A 22,791-nucleotide genomic window follows, 5' to 3' on the forward strand; every position below is an offset into this window, starting at 1 on the left:
TTTGATGACCCTCAGGACATCAAGAATAATATGATGACAGCTCTGATGGCCATTCCAGAAAAAGAGTTCCAAAATTGCTTTGAAGGGTGGACTCGGCACTGGTGTTGGTGCATAGCTTCCCAAGGGGAGCACTTTGAAGGTGACTGTAATGATATTCAGCAATGAGGTACGTAGCACTTTTTCTAGGATGAATTCGTGATCTTAATTGTCCAACCTCGTATACCCATCCACAAATTGAAATAAAAATAAAACCAGTAAACGATGCACGTAAATCCACAAACACACAATTGGTCTACATAGAATGGAACACAAACTCCTTGACTGGTTTTCAAGGTCCTCTCCAAGATATTTCCAACACTATTCTCTAGGATTGTCTCTCTCTATCCTCTTTGTGTCTTTTGCAGTCCTGTCAAATTAATTGCTCAGTGACTCCACAGTCCAAAATATGGACTTGTTCTTTAATATCTCCATTTATCTATGCAGCTATTTCCACCCTTGGAATGCTTTTATCCTACAAGTCTACATGTCCAATCTTGCTTAAATGCAATCTTCTCCAGGAAGGAAACCTTTTTTGATTTTTCCCTGTTACAAATCATCTATACTTAATCTGAGTACCCCTAGCATTTTTATTTGCACCTCGTATTTGAACAATTTATATTCAATTTTATTGGTTCCTGAAGAAGAATGATTATGTCTGATTCCTCTTTGTCTCTCTTACCAAGAGAATAATATCAGCTAATTGCTAAAATTTATTGAGTACTTAACATATATGATCTCTTTTAATCCTTATAGCTAAGGGTATTGATACTGGTATTTTTCTCATTTCGCAAATGAGGAACCAGTGTCCCAGAGAGGTTGAGAAAATTTGCCCAAGTACATAGCTATTAAGTTGTGAAGTCAACTTGAAAACCAGAGATTTCCAGTCCTAGTCCATGGTTTATAACATCCATTACTCCACTTACTACATTTTCTTAGCATAGGAAGTACTCCATAATGCTTACTAATCGAGTAAATGAACAAATGCATAAATGAAGAAAGTGTGAGTTTTCAAGCATGAATATTCCCATGCATAGAACCTCATATTCCTTTTCAGGTAATGGCCACTCAATGAATATTTTCTCAGTAAATGACTGAAGGAATCAATACTAGAACAGATGTCTGGAGGACTGCTGAGTCTAGAAATTCATTCGTACTTTCAACATTTACTCATCATTCATTCATTCTTTCAATATTTGTTAAAAGACTGCTATGTGCTGGACAGATGGTATAGGAATAAAGAATAAATCAGACATGAGTCCTGATCTTTGGGAGCTTACATTTTGGTGAGAGAAGAATTGACTTGTGTTTTCTGAGTCTAAGAAAGAGCAGACATTATCAGAATGAAAATAATTCAAGCTCAGAGAATGGCCAACAAAACATTCAGAGGTGACCAGTAAGGTAAGCCTGATGCTGAACATGAAGAAGCCTACCCTTAAAGAGGAAATTCAGGGGAAGATCATGAAGAATAATTGGATGACTCACCCATCAAAATAGGAAGCTCTGTCTGGCAAGGAAGATGGTGGCATTGAGGTGGTAGAAACCACAAAGATTCTGTTCAAACACTTACCACAGTAGACTTCATCCTTGCTGCTTGGATTACCGTCTGAGGAGTGGAGGACCTGTTCACTGGCCAGAGGTCCAGAGAGGTAGTGCAGCATGGTGGTGGGAGACTCTAAGCTCTTGGTTTCACTGCCTCACACTGAACAAAGGCTCTCTGGTGTAGCAGCTCTGGAAACTTGAGCATATATAAAAGTAAAGAGAATAACAATTCCTCTTTCACTAAGTTTGTGAAGACCAAAGAGTTAATATCTGTAAATGCATAGAACAACGCCTGGCTTACAGGAAGCACTCACTAAAGTTGGCTATTTTCAGTGTGCTTCAATCATTGACTCTAATTGTATATTTGAACTGAAAAATCCTCAGTCAATTTTAGAAGAGAGGATGCTTACATTTCACTTGGGTATGAAATAGGAGTATAAATCTTGCATCTTATAACAACTGCATTCATAAAATGACAGTTCTCCCATCAGTTCCAGGACTGACTTCTCTAATCTGCCATACAATTATCCTCTGCAGCAGAACTCCAAGCAGATCATGACGTTCCATGTTCGTGGACTTCCACCAAGACTTTAAGAGCAGAAACAAATGATTCTGCTAAAATTACATAGTCACATTTTCTTTCACTTTACCAGACCAATGCACCTAACAAAATCCATGATCTATTTTGGATATATATGTATGTTATTCGAACTTAGAAAGCAAATATCTCTTTATTAAGGCAAATACTGATTTAATCCATGTATTTCTTTTTTGTCTAAAACATCAAAATATACATCTTTAAAATACATACATTAAAAGAAAAAACTATATTTATGCAAAGAATTTATAACCAGATTCTGAACCCAGTTCTACTGCAAAAAAAGGTGATTTTAAATGTTGCTGATGGTTTTTAACATAAACCTGTTTTAGTACAAACAACTGTTTTAAAAATTATGAGTAATAAATAAATATTTTCAAAATGTTATTATTTCTATTTATTTATTTATGTTTCCATATCAAACATGCAACTTACCACCAGATGCTAGGGTCTTACTTTGCCTTGTTTTCTGCAAGATGCATTAAATACGAAGAATACACCAATAAATGGGGGAGATACTTCTCAAATTGACTGATAGGATCACTAAGTTGACTAGTCAAGAAAAAAAATAAATCTCGAGTTTATTCCACACCAGCACCAGTCATATAAAATGTTTAGGGCTTGTTGGTAGGTGGGACACAGGAGTTGGTTGGAGATCATTTAGAGAAAGTGATGGCTATGGTGAAAACAGCAGGCTTCGGAGCCAGGAAGACTGGGTTCCAAATCTGGACTCTGCCACACAGGACATGTGTCTTCTGAGCCTCAGTTTACTCACCTGGAAAACAATCATAATAACCTTTAGAGTTATTGGAGGATTAGAGCTAATAGGGTATGTGAAGTGCCTGGAATATAGTAGATGCTCTATAATTTTCAGTTCTTATGGTGGGTATCGTTTTGATATATTTGCATGTAGATACAATTAGATGGTGTTTGTCATGTGTTTATTTGTTGTGTACTGAGATTTTAAAAGGCATGTTTGCAATCCTCAGTCCATGAGGTTGCTCCCTGGGGAGCCGGGAGAGGCTGGCTTATTTCTCTATTCCATACAATTTTCTGTAGCTCCTGTTCCAACGCACACTAGAAAGACCGTCACTCTCTGTACATACTCATCATATGATCATTGATAATGAAGAGTAAAACACTCTGTTAGGAGTAAGGAGACCTATGATTTAGTCCTCACTCCATCTCAGAAGGGCTCTGTGACCTTGGGTCAGTTGCTTCCTCTCTGTGGGCCTCAGTTTCCTAATTATAAGATGAGGAAATCAGATAAGATTTCCTGGGAATCTTTCAGTTCTAAAATTGTATTAGGTACACAAATCTATAATTTTCTGATTTAGGCATAGTTTCAAGAAAAAGAAAACCTATAAAACTTACTAAAGTGGTCGGAGAGTTTAACTGTCCATTTTGTGTCTGAAAAGGTGTGATATCGACCTGATTTTCACATGTTCTCTTAAAAGCTAAAATCAAAGTAAATCAGATCAAGTTCCTTTCCCTGTGACCAAAGAAAGATTTCCACACGCATCCCATCATCAGTACCTAAGACTGATTGTCATTCGCAAATATTTCTCTAGTCCTGGCAATAGATGTGTAGTATGTGCAGCATACAATTTGTCCACTCTGCTGACCATGGACTTACATATGTGTTAGGATTTAGGGTATAATCTGTGGCCCTGAGCCCTATTTGCATCCATTGAAGTCATCAACCACACATAGCCCCAAGTATCTTTGGTAAGTGCTATTTTGCTGTGATGAAAGACTTCCTATATTTGAAACAATAAATGAGTTCAAGTCTAAATCATCCAACTTCTAAATCTAACCAATCATGGAATAGGCAGAGAGACCCCAGCCTTGGAGATATCTAAGAAGGAATTTGATGGAAACTTTCTTCGGTGTGTTACATTGGAGATTCAGATATAGAGTAATCTTTAAAGGCCTTCTGAGCCCAACAATTTTATGATCTCTCATTCTATCTATTCTTACCAGGCCAACTCTGAAAATGTGGGTGATGGGTTCATTTTTATATATATATTTTTAAAATGAGTTCAAAAAGAAAGGGGAGCCAAATCTACACATGAGCTAACTGACCCTTTTAATACAAAAGATACCAATATTCCAGGATTCTAAGCCACAGGTCTCTGGGTAATGCATTTCAATTAAATATGGATGGCAGAATTATGAAAAAAAAACGTTCAGTAGAGATAACTGATATGCCCAGTCCTGGACGTGGCAAACAAAAGGGGGCAAAATTAAGTTCTTGGTATTTGTTGTTGGTTCTTGACAATTACCTGTCTGCCTACTTCTCTCTGAATCTTCTGAGAATCCCTGGACTCAGCTTAGTTTGTGCCCAGCTCTGTGCCCATGGCTCAAAGGATTTTTTATCCAGTCTTTCTCCACTTGGCACGATGCCTACTTCGACTCACAAGTTAAATTTTGCACTTCCTTAAAATGTAGTATTTCCCAACCGAACCTGCACTAATCAACCAAATAGTATGACTACGCATGCACTGCTCAAAGCTCAACACTGGCTAATGATAGCTGGCTTTGTCTTATACCTGGCTTATCTTTCCTAATCCAGCTGAGACTTGACCGCTTGAAAAGAGGTGCACGGGAAGAACTGATATGCAACAGGAAGAACACCGTGTCATACTGCCATAATTGTGCAAGAGACAGCATTTGCAGCATTCGTCCAGATCTGGTAAGGTGGTTGAGTCTTGGTTCAAACTGTGGGGCTTAGACAGTGACTCAGGAGTTAAAGAATGGCATGGGAAGGTGCTATGAAAGAGGATTCCTGCCCTAACTCTCTACTTGGGCTCTTTAGAAGGCACTATGGCCCTCTTCCCTTCAGTTTTCTGATTCCCACAACTCACCTTGGTTTTGTTTTGATTTGCTGGCTGGATTAAGGAGCAACACTGTCCAATACTGGTAGGCATGGGAGCTTGGTCTATGGATCAAGAAGGGTTGGGAATCTTTACAGGACATACCCTGGCTTCAGGTAGAACCCAAAACTGCGGAGAGAGGCCCATCCCTGGAAGGATTGTACCTGAAAGGCCAGGTCCATGCTTGCTAACGTAGGGCAAGGTGTCAAGGCCTGGCTCACTCCAATGTTTCTTTTAGGAATAACAGGTGGGTGGTAACACTACTAGTCGGAGAGCAGGGCTCATGTTTCTGCTCCTGTCTGTTCCTGTCTGGGGTTACTGTGACCTTCTCTGTTTGGAGAAAACTATTTGGCTCTACACTAAAATGTAAGTTTCATTAACCACTCTCCTTCCATGAAAACAATGGTATCTCTCTCTTTCTGCCCTTTTCCTCTTCCTTCACTTCTGTCTTCCTTTGGATTGTTTAGGTTATGGTACATGTTGAAGCAGGGAATTTAAATGTTTAACATGGTCACCGGAGAAGCCCAAACATAGGAGTTTTGAATCTGTTGGTGAAAAAAGAGAAATGATACTGGCCATTGGGTGAATGATGACGTCAAACAGAAGCCCACGTGCTGTTCCATACAGTGTAGCTGGGATGTTTCACTCCAAGAAGAGGATTAAACAACAGAGCTTTCCAGGAAAATATTTACTTTTATTTATTTATTTATTTTTTGTTCCTTCTATCTTCTTTCCCTATCCATTCAGAAATACTAGCATATGATACCTGGAGACCAATTTCATTTTGTGGAGAAGGCTAATGCTACTGAGGACTAATACTAACCTAAAATGAATAATATTCAAATGTTTTTCTATCCACTGTGTTGATCCTCTGAAAAATACAGCAGAGTTTGAAAGTTCAAGTATGAATATTATCCCAGCTTTTCATGGAGTAAACCAGGACCAGAAAGTGAAATGTTTTTCCCAGAGTTATACGCTGAATAGACAGAAGCACTGAAATGTAGTCACTTGTCTGACTTTAGGCTTAGTCTGTGTCTGTCTACATCTTGCTGCCTCTTCCTACGCGATGCTCTTTTAAGATTGTCTTTAGACTTTAGAGTTAGGTTCATGGAGTTACTAAGGTGATTAAGGAAAAAAATGGAGCTTTGAAATGGTCATGTCCTCATCCTTCTTTCTCTGCACAGTGTCTGGGTATCAAAGGAAAGTATCAAAGCATTATTTTTAAAAAGAATTTTAAAATGTTTAAATTGCTTTGAAAATTCACTGGCCTGTGGTTACCTGACTAATGCCAGTAATAAAATCCTGATATCCAAACCACACCCTGTTTTGACTTTTCTTGGGTCATTACTTGTCTTATCTGAGTGGCTATGTGCACGTTTATTGGTAGGAAGGTTTTCTGGGAGCAATAACCAGGTATTAGGTTTCTGTTGAGATCCAGGAAGCAACTTTAGATAGGCACCTATCTGTTATCAGTGAGACAAATGAAACATAGAGCACACATCAAGCTGAGTGGCACCACCCAAGAGCTTTGTCCAGCAGTTTAGACTGTTTGTTCACCACCTGGACCACATCAGGACCAGTGGGAAGAGAAGACTATTCATCAGAAGCTGGGTCTGCTGCTCTAGGCAGACCAGGGTCTTGAAAAAAAAACTAACCAATTTAGTGTGCCTGCCTGTGGAAGAAATCTTCCTGTTCCTACCAAATGGGGATAAGATTAAAGCACCCATTCTCTCCTCTCTCCTCCTCTCTTGATCATTATCAGCTTCATGAAATCATCCAGGGGGGGGAATCTTGGAGAGATCAGGTGTGGTGGCCAGTGCACTCAGCCAGGAGTGTGAAATCCCTGCTTCTCTCCAGGCTCTGTGTGGTCTTAGACAAGTTATTTGACTGTGAGTTTCAATGCCCCCATTTATCAAATGGGGAATTGGACTACATGGCTTTTGAGACTTCTAAGCCATACACTCTTTGATGCTGTCTAGAATATCAGATTCCAATCTGAACATGCTTAACCAAAAATGCCAAAAACATCCCCAAGCTTCTTGTCTTTGGTTTGCCTCTTTCTCACCAGGATTGCCAGGATGACAATGGGTAAGAGGAGCAACCCCTCTTTCCCCATGGGAGTTAGAGGTCTCACTGTGATCAGCCAGCTTATCCCTTAGCCCACCATCCCCATCCTTCCCTCCACCAATGACCTTAGGCTCGGCAAATAAAACACATAGACACAAAAAGAAAGTCCTCATGCGAGGGCTCTCACTTTGGAAAAAAGAAAAGGGAGACCCTGGGAGTGTGAGATGGGCCTAGATTCCAGCCTGGGCGCCCTGCAGCGCTAGTTGAGTACCTATTCTACAGCACCACCAGACGGGATATTTCTTTCTTTAAACTCTCACTTGGGTAAGATAACATCTTCTGTTCATGACTCTCAGAATCTAGAGGTTTAAATTTACTAAACTTAAATCAAATGACTATCTATGCGGTTCTCCTATATACATTCTCTTTCTTCCACGTTGTCTCTTCCTCATAATTAGCTTTAAAATTCTAACCACTTCCAATATATTATCTTAAATTTTTAGAGAAAAAAGGGCATTAGATAAAGTAAGAAATAAATGAACAATAAATATGAACAATTAAATAATTTCTAATTTGAATACATGTTTAGTGTACAAAATTAGAAAGCCTGTAAATGAGAGTAAAAATTCAACTTCTCATTATCCCATCATTCAGAAATATCCACTGGGAACACTTTGGTGAGTTTCTTTCCAGTGTCTTTTCTGCATGTATACATTCTTATTTACCATTAACACTTTTTTCATTGATATTTTGAAGGGGTTTTTGGGACTTTATCACTACATACTTTTGGTCTTATATTAATTGTGTGAGATCTAATTCCAATTATTCCATATCACTTATGGTGGTTCTCTTCCTAGTAGAATCCTGATTGACACAGAAAGCGTTTACTGAAACTCCTAAAAACATGTCAGTTCTGGATTTTGGTATTGAATTTCTCACCTGGACATATTTCAAAACAAGAATTTTGAAGCATTGGATAGTATGTTCCAAAACAGCTTCAGGGTTTTTAAAAAGTCAGCCATTGACTATTACATTTAACATTTATTGAACATCTGCTATACATGTCAGACATTGTGCTAAGTGATTTATACATATTTTATTACTTAATCCTAACTCCCCGGGGGTAAGTATATTATTGTTCCTATAATATAGATGAGGGAATCTTAGGCTTAGGGAAGTTACATGGCCCAAAGTTACATAGCTAGTAAGTGGTAAAGTCATGTTTCAAACCCAGAGTCTACACTCTGAGCTCAAAATTGTCACTCTCTAGCGCACCACACTGGAGAGGCCTCACCTATTGGTAGGAGAGCAGGGTCTTAGGGCAGTGGTTCGTACTGTGGGAATGAATAACCCTGTGAGATGAGTCCTGCTGAGAAAAGCAGTAGGTGGGCTGGAATGAGCACTGGACTCAGAGTCAAATAGCTATGGGCTCCAGTCTTCCGCTTCCAACATACCAGCCATAGGACCCTGGACATTGCACTTTCCTGGCTGGACATAATGTTCTCATATGTTAAAGAAGAATAATAGTATCTGTCTTAGAGGTTGTGTTAAGTATTAAGAGTGATAACATGTCAATGTACCTGGCATGTTTCCTGGCATATGTATTATGGTAAATACTAATTGAGTTTTAGTTGAATGTGAACCTGAGCAGAAAGTTTCACGTGGAAATCTGGTTTTCCGTCGTGGCTTGAACACTTGGTATGTGATTTTTAACAATATACTGGGGCCCTTCTAGGCCCGAGCTCCTCATCTTTCTAGGAGGTTGTTGGACTAGATGACCTCTACAATCCTGTCTCAGATTCTGGGCCTTCAGTGGGTCTTAAGAGGAAAGAATGTGGCAGATGGCATCTTCTCGTCTCAAATCAGTCTGAAAGGAGGCCAACGTTCTCAGAATACAGTGTGTTTCTCCTTGGCCCCTCTGCCCTGTGGATGTTCTTGACTAGATAAAGCACTGGAGCCTTCTGAAATGTCTGGGGTGTGATGAAAATCACAAATATTTCTTAGAAGCAAGGGGCTGACGGGACACTGCTGATTTTATTAGCTCTTCTCAGAAAGGAGGGTCACAGCTTCATAGCATTTCCAAACATGAAAGAAAATAACTCCTTGTCTCACTCCAGAAAACACCGTTAGGAAATCACAAAGCCACATGATGTCTTGAGTCTTTTATACTCACTCACTTTGTGATACATCTGTAAGACAACCAGCTGAGTTATTACTGAAGGCTCCTAGATGCTAAGCCCTGTAGGGAGTGGAGAAGTGACTTCATTCTCACTCTAAAGATGCCTCTAGTCTGCCTCTATCGAGGAACTACAAACCCAGAGTTGAAGGGGATGGACAAGTTTTGCTAGCACTTCTCAGAAAGGCGAACCAAGGTTTCCTCCTATCTCCCCCCTACCCCGCATTCATGCGGCTGGGCCTCCTCTTCTCCACACCTCTAACAGGGAGAATCCCAAGGCTCGGCCCTTGGACCACTTCTCAGTCCATGCTCACTTCCCTGGAGATCTGTTTCCCAGTTTCAATAAAATCTTAACACTGACAACTTTTAAATTTCGATCTCCAGCTTAGAGTTCTCTCTGGAACTCCGGACTCCGAAAGCCAGCTGCCTGCTCAGTCATCACCGTTTGTCTATCGGTGTCTCAAACTGAACACATCCAAATTCAAGTTCCCGATGTGCTCCCAACGTCTTTAAATCTGTTTCACCTGCAGCCTTTCCTTTTCTGGCAAATAACAATCCCTTTTGTTACGGTTGCTCAGACCTAAGAACTTAGAGCAATACTTGACTTCTGTTTTTCTCCACAACCCACATCCAAACTACCAGGCGCTGCCTTAAAAATATATACAGAATTCAAACACTCCTCACCATTTCTGAGTCCAAGCCCCCATCATCTCTCTCCAGGATTAGCACAACAACTTCCTAAATAGTCCCTCTGTTCCCACTTTGCCCATCTCAACAGAGCAAGCAGAGGGATTATATGAAAATAAATTTTAGATTCTGTCCAAACTCTCAGTGGCTTTCCATCTCATCCAGAGTAATAGAAAGTTCTTCCAATGCCCAAGGGTGTGTATACAACGTACTCCCCTTTCCTCTCTGTCTTCCTCTCCCACTGCTCTTCCCTCCTCCACTCTGTTCTAACTACACCAGCCTCTCACTGTTCCTCAGACATGCCAGGTACACTTTGGTTTAGGGCCTTGGTGCTTGCAGTTCCCTCTGCCTGGTTCTCTGACCCCAGGAAATCCAAATAGCTCTCTCCTTCACCTCTTCTCAGTCTATAATGTAACCTGCTCAGTGATGACTTCCCTAGCACCATATCTCACCTTGCATCTTTCCCCCTCACATATATCCTGCCCCCTTTCTCTGCCTTTTCCCCTGTTTAACATTTATTATCATAAAAACGACTGTACATATTTACTTTCCAGTATATTCTCTCTGCTAGAAGAAAACTCCAAAGGGCAGTGAAGCACAGTGCCTGGCATTCAGTAAGTGGTAGCTGAAGAAATGAGTGGGGTGGCCGAGAAGCCCAGGTTTGAGCTATGATCTGAACCTGAGGATCTGAGTGACCAGACCTGAGAAAAGAGTGCTTGGGAGAGAGGGCCACTGGGCAAAGGCCAAGTGGGGTCCAGCAGGGGTGGGGAGGACCAGAATAACTGACTTGTTCTCTATTAGCCTTTACGTTCTGTTTTATGTCTTCCAGAATACCTATTGTCTATCTTTTAGTACATAGCAAAAAATCCCGTGGCTGCTTGGCATAATAGGAAGCTCAAGGCTGGAATTCAGAGTCAAAGACCTGAATCCGGAAGTGTGACCCTGCACTAACTACTTAACCCCTCTAACCCTCTGCTTGCTCATCTGTCAGAGAAGGATAACAACACTGGCTTGTTGTTCTCATAGGGCTGTTGTAAAGATCAAATGAGTAATGGACGGGAAAGTGCCTCACATTCTGAAAGCTGGACGAATGCAGTGGGGATTAATGAAGGGCATGTGAGTGTCGCTGAGATAATAACTCAGACTCACATATAGGTTATCTACCTCAGTGACAAGGAAAGGAGAAGAAGGGGTTTCAAACTAGTGACTAATCCAGTAATCTTTCACCTGGGCTTTTGAATATAGGAGGGATAAAGGAGGTGTTGGAAGATGTACTCTCCTGAGGACATGGCTAAGTGTTCAAATGAGGTGTTGTTTATTCCCCATGCACCAGGTTCTGGGGATTACTTCTCCGCTTTCATCCTTATATACATTTGTGAACTGGATAGTATTAGCCCTTTCTTTAGAGATAAGAAAACAAAGACTCAGAGAGGTTAAGTAACTTGCCCAGAGTCACACAGGTCCTTGGTGTCAGAGTCAGAAGAAGCCAGCTTTGTTTTAAGAGTCTGTGCTCTTTCCACAAGCTGCCTTTTCAGCGACCTTAAGGCAACTAATTCAGCAGCCGACAGTGCTGCCCCAGTCACTAGAATTTGGGCAAGTGAATAGTACATGACTTTAACACCAGAGGCCCAGGCAGATAATAGACTCTGAACTATTAAACATAATTCCAAAAGTGAAAAGGAAGGTCCGTGTGCCACCTGTGAATCCAAACCCTTCTTTAGGCCACTGCCTTGTTCTACGAATGGTTTCTCATGGCAATATACAATAACAATTTACGAGAAACCAGGATTTTGTGCTAAATATTTTGTAAGATCATAAGAATAATATAGCTGTTTTTTTTTAACCATCAGAAAAAAATAAAATAAAAGCAGTAGTGTAAGAAATGACATGACTTTTTCGTTAATTAGCAATCCCCGCCTAGATTGTGGTGACACTTATGTGGCAACTCCCCTGTTGCCTGCTCCATAATGGGACTTCATCAGTGCTCACTGAAAGTATGCAGATATCTCTATGACTATGTATAACATGTAGGGTAATGAGTGTGGTGTTTGGTAGTAATGGATATAAATTCATTTGGATATGTGATAGATGTACAGATGAATGGCTACTGGGCCCATAGGCCGGAGAAATGCCAAATAAAATAAAATTAAATTAAATTAAAAAGCCTGTGTCAAACATGAAGTCAAATTAAAAAGCCTCCTGTAACAGTGTATAGGAGACTGACAAAACACACTCTTTAAAATGTTATGCAGCAGAAAGTTTTCTGAGCACCTCCTGGGTGCGGGTGGAAAGAAAACAGAGGCATATCTCTTTGCCTTGGCTTCAGAGAACCATAAGAAACATATGTAGACAATTTATTCTGTAGGTAAGAACTCCTTGGACTTGGAGGCAAAGGAGGACCATTTTCCCTATGGTGTGGAGCACCAGTTGCCAAGTGCTAAGGGCAAAAGAGGTGTGGGTCATCCGGTGCACTGAACCATTTGAGACTGCAAAATTGGGCCACATGAAGGAGGATTACACAGTGATTCACAGATAGACTTTTAAAAAATAAAAACAACCCCCTCCCTAGCCACCACCATTTTCTGTAGGTGCTGTGGAAACCCTGAAAACTGGGTCTTTGCAAGGAAGCAGAAAACTTCATGAGAAGGTATTAGGTCAAGAGCATGGGCTTTGGGGTTGAACTCAACCAGGGTTTGACACCCTCCCCACCCATCTACTTCTTAGTTCTTTGATCTCAGAGAGACTAATTCCATTTAGAGCCTCTGGCTCTTGACGTACAGAATGAAGAGACCTGCCTGTCATGTTGTATGAAATAAGATGAAAAGGATAAAGGGGGTCAAATATAGGGTGACAGAAGCAGACTGGACTCCAGGATGGTAAGCCCACAATAGAGTATATAGACGTCATATTATAAAGTTGTACACCTGGGATTTATATAATGTTATTAACCAATGGTACCCCCCCAATACATTTAATAAAAAATAAAATTAAAATAAGATTAGGTTGTAAGGGGCTCAGCAGAGCAGCAGGGTCATAGCATTTTTTTGTATCTCATTCCTTCCCACACCCTCAATGTTCCCTCAGGCTCTAACTCCCCAAGCACACTTCGGCAAAGCACTGACTACCATCTCTCTTCTCACCTACCACATTCAGGTGTTGGGCCAGATGATCTCTAAGGTTCTGTTACATGAGTCTAACTATCTAGTCCTATTTTTTCACCAGATGACTGTGAGAGCCGGACAGTATATCAGACAGTCTACTTTCTACACTTTATGTTAACGAGCCACTCACTGTGTTTTACTGCATCGATCGCAAAAGAATACCTGTGAGGTAGCAAACCAAAGCAAGAGGCACAGAGAGGAATCATTCAGCTTGCAGGGGAGACCCTACTGCAAAGCTTGACAACAGCATTAAACACCAAGGCCCTTCATTATAACCTTGGCCTTGAAAGTGGAAACTTCCCAATTTTCACTCTATCCATTCTCCCTCCTCTTGCACTAAAAGCTTTTAGTCATCTTATCTCTCTTTTCTGTTGTCTCTTTGAATGTTGCCATTCCAGGCTGAGGTCATGACTCTCTTAAGAGCTTTAATCAAATCCGGAAGGCAACAGGACTGAACACAGTCGTCCGTACCTAGTTCCCGGACTGAACATGCACAAACAAAGCCGTTGCTTGGGAATACAGCCCTTTGCTGCCTGAAGCCATGGGGTTGGCTATGAATTTTTCCCAGCTCTTGCCTGTTTGCCTTTCTTTAACATTGCACACACTTCTTACTGGATCCATGGTAGAGCCATTCTCGTTCTCTAGCCACTGATTTTTATATTCCCCCTAGAGGGCCTAGAACTATGCCCTACACAGCGGGTACTCACTGAGCTGGAGATGGGACTGCCAGCTAGTTCCATATTGCATCAAACATTTCAGCAATTGCATCGAATTGCTGGCCAGTCGTAAGTGTCCCAGCCTTTCCCTCATGGATTCACAAAGCCAATGAACTCCTAATAATACAATTAATTTTAAAAAACTGAAGCTAGGTTTCATATTTAAATGTTGACTTCCACCACACAGGAAATGTTGGCCAAATGTAGTAATCACTGGAGAATTTTGGCAAAGAAATTAATTGGGAATTTCCATTCTCAGAGAAGCTGCATGTGGTAATGAACAGGTAATGCTCCATCCTCAGGGGTTCCCAGGGACCAAAGAGTGGGTCCAAAGAATGGGACCAGAGAGCATGAAACTGAAAACCAACATGCCTCATAAGGGAATCACTATGGTTCTCAAAAAAAAAAAAAAAAAAAGTCATGCAGTGGCAGAATTGAATTGTTTCCTCTTTTGAAATGCAACACCACCTACCTCTCAGGGTATTGCGGGAATGAAATTAGAACACATATATAAAAAGGCTAGCACAGGGCCTTCCTCAGAGTAAAGAAGTTAAACAACCAGGTTTTGAACTGCACACTGCAGCTAACTAGCCCAGCTGGTGCCTTCCCATTCTGGGTCCCAATTTCCTAGTCTTTCTCGTTGGAATAATGATCATGGCATGCTCCACAGGGTCACCGTGAGAAGCACATTAACGAATGGTTGGGAAAGTTCTTTGCAAACGAGACAGCTTTCTAGACAAAATAAAGCATTATTAGGTGTATACCTAATCTCTGTGCCATTGTTTTAGCTCTCGTCTCTGTCTTAAATACCTTGCTTCCCCATGCCCCTCTCCGAAACCTACCTGTTGAAGTGCTACCCTTCATTCATAGTGCAGTAGAGCACAAATGGCTAAGAGCAAAGACTTAAATCGCTAGGGTTCAAATCCCAACTCGGCTTGTTTGTTAGTTGTTTGACCTTAGATACGTTACTTACCTTTTCTGTGCTTCAGCTTTCTGTCTATAAAGTGAGGATGGCAATACCATCCATTTTATAAGGTGGTTGTAAGGATTAAATAAGTTCACATCATAAGGTATTTAGAACAGTATATACTAAGTATGGTCTGTATGTTAGCTCTCATTATTTCAAAGCAATGCTTTTTATGTTGATGTCTATTTCAAGGATATGTCCATTATTTTACATTATTTCATTATTATGTTCAAACTCCACCCCTCCAAGAAACTTTCTCAGATCTCTTAGTTTGAAACAATCATGTTCCCGTATGCAACTAAAGTATATCAGTTGTAGCTCAGTGATAGCCCTGGCCATTGCTTGTGTGTTTGTTGATCTCTCTCTCCTGCAGTGTCCGTAGAGGCCTGAGTGACAGAGGCTTCCTCTTTTACCTCTGTCTACATGGTTGATGCACCTCAAATACTTGTTGAATTGGATGGAACGTATGCAAACGTATACACTGGACAATAATAGCTAATAACAACCTCTATTTGACAGCTGTTATTTTAAAGACTGAACACAATTGCAACCTTTAGTGACATACCAAACATATAGTATGTGCTCAGTAAATGTATTTACTTGGGAAAGATAGACAGATAGACAAAGACAGATAGACATAGACAGATAACGAAAGGTACATAAAAGGTACAGTGAAAGTGTTCGTTTTATTGGGTCCCTCTCATTCAAAACATGTGTTAGATGGCTAATTTCCTTAGCTTAGGTGTCAGGGCTGGATGAAGATATCAAGGAGAAAAACATCGGGCACTCACATTCAAGAGTAGAAAGAGTCCAGTTACTGTATAACTGCAGAGGACCAGGGATGCTGAGCTGAGTAGGGTGGAGCTGCGCGGGAATGTCCCGTCAGTAGCTCAGTCACACTCTAAGACTTGGACGCCTCGATAGCAAATATCCCAGGTAAGTTTATTTGAGGTGTGACTGCACCTTCTTTTTCATTAAATAGAGAACCAGGAGAGAAGGTTCCATGTTGATTAAAGGAAGAGGGGAGCAGGTTTGTCATGAGGGTGTGGTGGTTTACACACAGCAGGTAAGAATATGAAAGAAGGGAGGTGACACCATGAGCGACATCTATAGAATTATATCCCATATGGAAGATTTCTCAGTCTCAACTATTTTAACGTTAAATGTTGACAAAACAATGTAAAACAAAAAAGTGCTGATCCGGAAAGGAAGCGAGTCTCCCGCAAACTCCACTTCTAACAATGGCTTCACTTCTTTAGCTCCCAATTTTGCTATCAATTGAGAAATTAGTCTGTACTGGAATATTTCCAAGGACCATTACACCTTTCCTGGTTTTTTAAATTCTAATTGTTAACATCAGATCTAACATGAAAACCAATCCTTTCTCCTACCTTCAAATACTACCTGTAGTTTGATAAATTTCAAATTTATGTCTTCAAACCAGACATCTCTTTTGAGTTCAGGTCTTGTCTAGCCAACTGCCTACATCTACTTGAGATATCTCAAACACACCGAGTTCAAAACTGAGTTCTTGATCGCCAGCAATTGCCCCCCTGCAAGTTTCTCTTCCACAGTGTTTCTTTCTAACTCAATAAATGCAAATATATCCACTGGTTGCCCAAACTATTAACTTGGGATTTATTCTTAATACCCATCTCAGCTTCACCAGCCATCCTTGCTCAATCCAACCTTTCTTTCCATCTTATCCATTCTACCTTCAATGTCTCAGATCTTTCCACACCTCACCATCACTACTTCCACCTCCCTAGTCCAAGCTATCTTCATCTCTCACCAGAACTCTGAAAAGAGCCTCCTCAGGAATCTACTCCTGACCCTTTCCAATTCATCTTTCATACAATAGCTGGGGTGCTTTTAAAATATAAATCAGATCATATCATCACCCTGCCTAAAAACCTTAAATGACTTCTCAATACACTTAGAATAAACTCTGAATTTCTGGCCATGGTCTACAAAAGCCTGCATGTTCTAGCTCCTGATTCTCCCCTCAAAGTCATCTTCTATTACCCTCTGCTTGTGCTACATTGGCCTCCTTCAGGTAGGTCCCTGAACATGCCATGGTTTTACCTCCTTCAGGGTTGTTTGACCTATATTCCCTCTCCCCCGCATACTTTCACCCTCACTCTTGGTAGGGCTAACCCATCTTTTTCAGATCTTAGCTTAAAGTTTACTTTACAAAAGAGATAATCAATATACTAGGTAAATTATGTCTTTCCCCCATCTCACAGCACCTTACCCGTTTCCTATATTTCAGTCATCATAATTTATGATAAATACTCACCTGTGGATTTACTAGTATAATGTCTTCTCAACTAGACTATAAGCTCCTCTAAGAACGGGTCTACAATTATTCTATATATATGGAAAATCTAGTACAGAGCTTCGCACATAGTAGGTGCTCAATTCATAAATTTTCTGGCTACATATTGGTAAAACTGAAAATATCAATATATAATTATTCCATGCTGAAAAATCCAACCAAATGGGTGATAAAATGAGGAAATATAGTTGAATATATTGTTTCTCCAAACTTTTCAGTTCCTAATCCCTAGACTCTTATAACACTTCTCCATTTTCTTACTGAATCTTCCCAGGTTTTGGAGTTGAGAAGGAAAGTACCTTGGTATAACATTCCTTTGCTTTGCTCTCCTAGACACATTTAGCTTTGTGCAGGAATGTGGCTTCAACAGATACGGTTGGGTGAGAGGAAAAGGCAGGGTGGAAAGTGTTAAAAAAGGAACAATATGGGGGAGATAGCTGCCCCTATATAGCTTGGACATCATCCCAGCTCACCCACATTGGTGAAGGTTGTTTTTTTTTTGTTTTGTTTTGTTTTGTTTCATGCCATATACATACACTATTCTCATCCTCCCACCTCTAGGAATACCAAAATAAATGAGTTGTTGATCATGGGTTCGGTGCTGGCAAAACTGCAAGTATGAGCAGACAGGCTGCCAGTTCTAGGAGTTCTCTCTTGCCATCATCACCCACTGTCCCTGAGCCCTTTGGAGACTGTTGTGCACCCATTCCTGCTGAGTCCAATGGGTATTTTGTTCCACTTAGGTATCTATTGTTGTAGATTGCAGGAAGTAGGATATGGGCTCTTGAGTAGATTTCTTTATCTTTAACAAAGGTCTGTTGCTTCATCTGCTTAATTATTGCCTGGTTCCCTTACTAGAGTGAAATCCTTACTCCTCTCCTACGCCAATGCTCATATTTTCTTTCCTTCTCCCTATGAAAGCCAGCTTGCTCCCAATCCCTTTTCATATGGATCTCGATATTCGGGAGATCCACTTGATATTTGTGGCAGACACAGGAGGGATAGATCCGGGGATTTTCTTAGCAAGACAGAGCTGGCCCAGGGCTCCCTGTCATTCAGACCTTTGCTAGAAAGTTATTCCATTTCCTTGTTTTAGTAACTTACCCATTAACTCAATTGCTTACAAAATTTATAGAAATCTACCTTATGATCCTGGAAAACAGGCCTGATATATTGGTAATTTGTTTATACCTTTTTCTAAGACTGAAGTTAGCTCAAAACAAGTGATTTTTGTTTTCATTTGGGTGCAGGAGAAGGGTGGGGAGGGGCTAAGGTAGAAAGAGGAGAAAGAGGAAGAAGGTACCAAAAAGGAGGATCTAATACTGGATTTCAGTTCCCACTACTGGGAAATGGTTCATTTCCAATTCTGCATTTCAAGAACAAAAAGACTTTCTGATGATCTTTTTCATTTTCTTTGGATCAGTATGAATCCTTAGCAGTAATTTATGTCTTCCCGTACTTAAATGGTTAAAATATTTTGGGAAGTGAAATAACCATAGTTAAGGATGATTACAAAGTCAAGACAGGGCACTTCAAATACACTGTTCCCCAGATATAATCTGAGTCTGAGAATCTGTAATCTGTTCTGGAACAACCTGATGACTTGACTGTGAGACTTTGCTCATTAGGTTGTCCATTCATTTAACATTCAACCACCACATTGAACTGTGCATGATGATTTTCAAAGTACTTTCCCTTCAATTGTACTTGATTCTCATGAGAATCCTGTGAATATATTCCCTTAACAAACATTACCATTTGGAGAACCAGAAACTGAGACCCACAGAAGTTAGTCAGTTGTGGAATTTAAACTGGAACCTAGATCACCAGATTTTACATCAAATTCTCTTTCAGTTCTACCTACTTTAATTTAATCAACAGCACATGGTTGTGCTGGACACAAGTCTAAGAACACAAAAACCAAGTCTCTTGTCTTGAGGAGCTTCTAGCCTACCAAAGAAAGGTAGCAACAAAGCATGGGTGTAGAGTAGAGGTAAGTACAGGGGTTTTTGGAGTATGCTAAGAGCCTAGTGTAGGGAATTGTGGCAGGAGACAAGACTGGAAAGAAGTCGGAGGGCTTAAAGTGCTTGATTTATTGATTCACGACCACCATCATCAAGTCTTCTCAATATACAAGTACCTTCGCAAATTATGGCCATTAGTATTGTTATTAATCTTTTCCCATCCCATTTTCTTTTGAGCATTTTGCTGGCCTTTTAGTGCCGGTGCTTCCAAAGGCCAAGGTTGTTAATGGCAACTTGATGTTTAGACATTGAAAGTTTCTGAACTTCCAACTTACTATAAGATTGCTGAAATCTTGTGTAGTGGTATCATACATGTGCCATTCTATTGAACTTATCCTTGCCAGGCCATAGAAAGGAAATGGTTTTATCTCCTGGCATGTAGGTCCAACCCTGAGGCAGTTAGGACCTTGGTGACCAGGGTGCTGTGGAAACTGGTCTAGATACAGGGCGGGCACCTGGAGATATCACCTGTCAGTGTATTACCCAAAGGTCTGGTATGCGCAGAGGGTTGGGGTGGACTTGGGCTTAGCTGAGTAGGCATCAGAATCTGTTAAATGTCAATTCCTACTACGGATAGTGTTGAATTCTGGAGTCCAGGCTGTGGATATTACTTGAGGCTATGTGCTTTGGAATAATATGATGCTGGGTGATCTGTTTGATCATGGTAGGCTGTGTCAGATACAGAAGATATAAAATCAGGGTCCAGGCAAAGCTCTGGCCTGCAGGCTGAACCAACCTCGAGATGCTAGAGAAAGCCGGGGCTCTGTTTGTGCTCCAGGCTCTTGTGGATCTTCTTGCATTGGGTATTGGGTATTACTGGATGGTACATTGATGTGGCTGGGTTATATCCTGTCCTAATCAATACTGGATGAAAACTCAGAGGCTGAACCTGCTCAGGGAGGAAATCAATGCCTCGTACTGATGTTAGAGTAGGATGTAGGTCACAGCATGTGAGAAGAAGCCATAGAGATTTGGGGGGCTCAGAATTAGGACATTTGGGGCCTAATCCTAGCTCAGGACTTTTGCATCACCTAAAGCAAGTTTCAGCACCTTTCTGGGCCTTTGTTTGACTGTGTGAACCCCTGGATCAGAGTCCCTTATTGTATTCATATTTGTTTCCCCAGCATTTAGTACAATATCTACCCCAAAAAAGGTTGCCAATGAACTGTGTGTTGTTTGAATGAAATAATGAGTGAATCGAGTTAACTGAGCAGAAAGAATTGCATCAGTGGCTTAAGGGAAGAGAACTTATCAGAACCACAGTCCTCACCCTCACCGGCTAGATTTTGATGTTTACCCTTATGCCCTTTTTTGAGAATCAGTAATTCAAATAATTATTCCTCCCAAAGCTCCTAACAGTCTGTGATTCTCTGAAGGAAAAAAAAAATGATATAGTTTATTTTTAACCTGTTTTCCTTAGCACTCACTATTCAAACATGTTATAAGAATAAAAAACAAATCTGTAATCCCATAAGGACCCCAAAGAAGGTCCATCTACCAGGATAGCTCCTGGGTGGCCTCACAGAGACAGCAAAGTTACCAGGAAACCCTTTGACATTTGCAAATGCTGTGAAACACCAACAAACACGATAAGCACGCTAAAGATCAACGGGGTGGAGATAGATCAAAGATGTACAGGATCTGTTTAATTTCATTATGGTCAATGTGCTCAGAAAGGGTGGTGTTTTGTCGGTGTGGAGAAAAATGTCTCCCAGAGTGAAAGGTCTACTCTAAAAGTGAGTAGGCAGTTCTCACTTTTGCTATAAGCCCTAAAGATGTGGCGGCTTCAACATTAGGTCAAACATTCAAAACTAGAAATTAGAGGACTAATTGTTTGTGCTTAAAAGACTTCACATCGGGCTTTTCACTGTCTTGGGTGTGTGCTTGTGAGATAGATAGATGATAAACAGATAGATAGATAGATAGATAGATAGATAGATAGATAGATAGATAGATAGATAGATAGATGATAGATAGCAAACTAATATATAAACTACACATTTTGGAAGATAAAAAAAAAATCATTCATAATCCTGCTACCCTAAGATAGCCATTGTAAATATTTTTGTTAATTGTGTACTATTCTATATATCCAGTCTTTCTATGAAGAGTATTGTTAAATAGTTATGAATACTGTATATATATATTATATGTATTTATACTGGGGGTGCCAAAAAAATGTATACACTTTTTAAGAGATATTATCTATCTATTACTTTTCGAAGCTGAATTGAATTATGGTAGCAATGTGTAGCATGACATTTGCTCAAAAGATGGCATTAATCAAATGAATGCTAGCATTCATTTGTAACTGGTAGGACAGTCAAAGAAAATGGCTGAAGCAGGAGTGTCCAAAGAGCGCCAAGACCATTTTGAAGTGGTATTTGAAATTAAAGAACACTGTGGAAGTACAACAACAATGGAGGTGTGAGTATGCAACAGAACCTCCAGCATGCCTAACAATTGCACATATTCATAAGTTTGAGACCCATAGGACTGTGTGAAGAAATTGAAACGGCATGCACAGCAATACAAGTGGGCACTTTGGTCAGCGTTGCTCAAGCAGTAGTTCGCCGTAATCAGAAGAGTCTGGATGCTGGTGGTAACCACTTCGAGCACCTCTGTAATTGTCAAATGTGACTTATATTCATCTTTTGTTATCAGTATATATTGAGTATTACAATTTTAATACGTTTTTTTTTCCTTTCTTAAAATGTATATACATTTTTTGGCACCCTCTGTGTATATATATATATCCTACTTCTTTTCACTTTACCTGTTACTATAGTATTTTTTAGTTCTAACTTTTAAAATACAGTTGTATTATGATCTACTTAAACATTCTCCATTGAACACTCTTTCCACCAACCCAATCATGATGAGACATGTGGGTTGTTCAAAATTGCTGTTGTTAGATATAAATGTTTGGATTCATTCAAAGATTTTTTTTCCCTATAGGTTGAACTGTACCTTAAAGATAGATTCCTAGAAGTAGAATTACTAGGTCAAAGGACATGACTACTTTTGTGATTCTTGAAACATGTGACAAAGTAGATTGTTGAGTCATGCTAACCTAAATGGAGTATGATAGATTTCAGTCTCATTGCATTTAACCTAGAATTATTTAAATGTCAGCCTCCATGGTAAATATGTGTTGTTCAAAGATCTTAACAGCTTTTGGCAGAGAATCTGATAGAAGTGGGAAAAGGTGAAGGGAAAGAAGAAAGAGACTTAAAACTCAAGTGCAACACCACTGACAACTGCCAATTGGTTAGAAATTAATAAGGCACTTCTAAAATAATATACAGTATATCAATGAAATAGCAGTCCTCAGTTTACCCAGGTGAATACTCAGCAAAATAAATTATTCAGGGTGGACTAGTTCATGGGAATCAGCTCTACCACCAATTTGTAGGGTAGTCTTTGTAAACCATTTCCCTCTTTTGACGTTTCCAGTTTAGATTATGGGGTCATATTCAGATAATAAAGACAAACTCATAGCTTTGAGGTCCAGTCAGCTATTCTCCAGACTCCCAAAGTTACAACTCTGATACGATCCACAGTTCTATTGAAGTTGTACAATGATATAGCAGATATTCTAGG

General features: G+C 40.1%; 1 long non-coding RNA gene across 1 annotated transcript in view; it reads right to left on the minus strand.

The window, feature by feature from the left end:
• The window catches only part of LOC308489391, a 72,957-nt gene that overhangs the window by 42,474 nt on the left and 7,692 nt on the right, over nt 1–22,791 (minus strand). Inside the window, exons 2-3 of the long non-coding RNA XR_013992091.1 lie at nt 2,612–2,951; nt 1,607–1,774 (exon numbers count right to left, since the gene is read on the minus strand). This is a non-coding gene — a long non-coding RNA (uncharacterized lncRNA). The remainder of the gene's footprint in view (nt 1–1,606; nt 1,775–2,611; nt 2,952–22,791) is intronic.

This window comes from Rhinolophus hipposideros (genome assembly GCF_964194185.1).
Source record: "Rhinolophus hipposideros genome assembly, chromosome: 2".
Lineage (NCBI taxonomy): Eukaryota > Metazoa > Chordata > Mammalia > Chiroptera > Rhinolophidae > Rhinolophus > Rhinolophus hipposideros.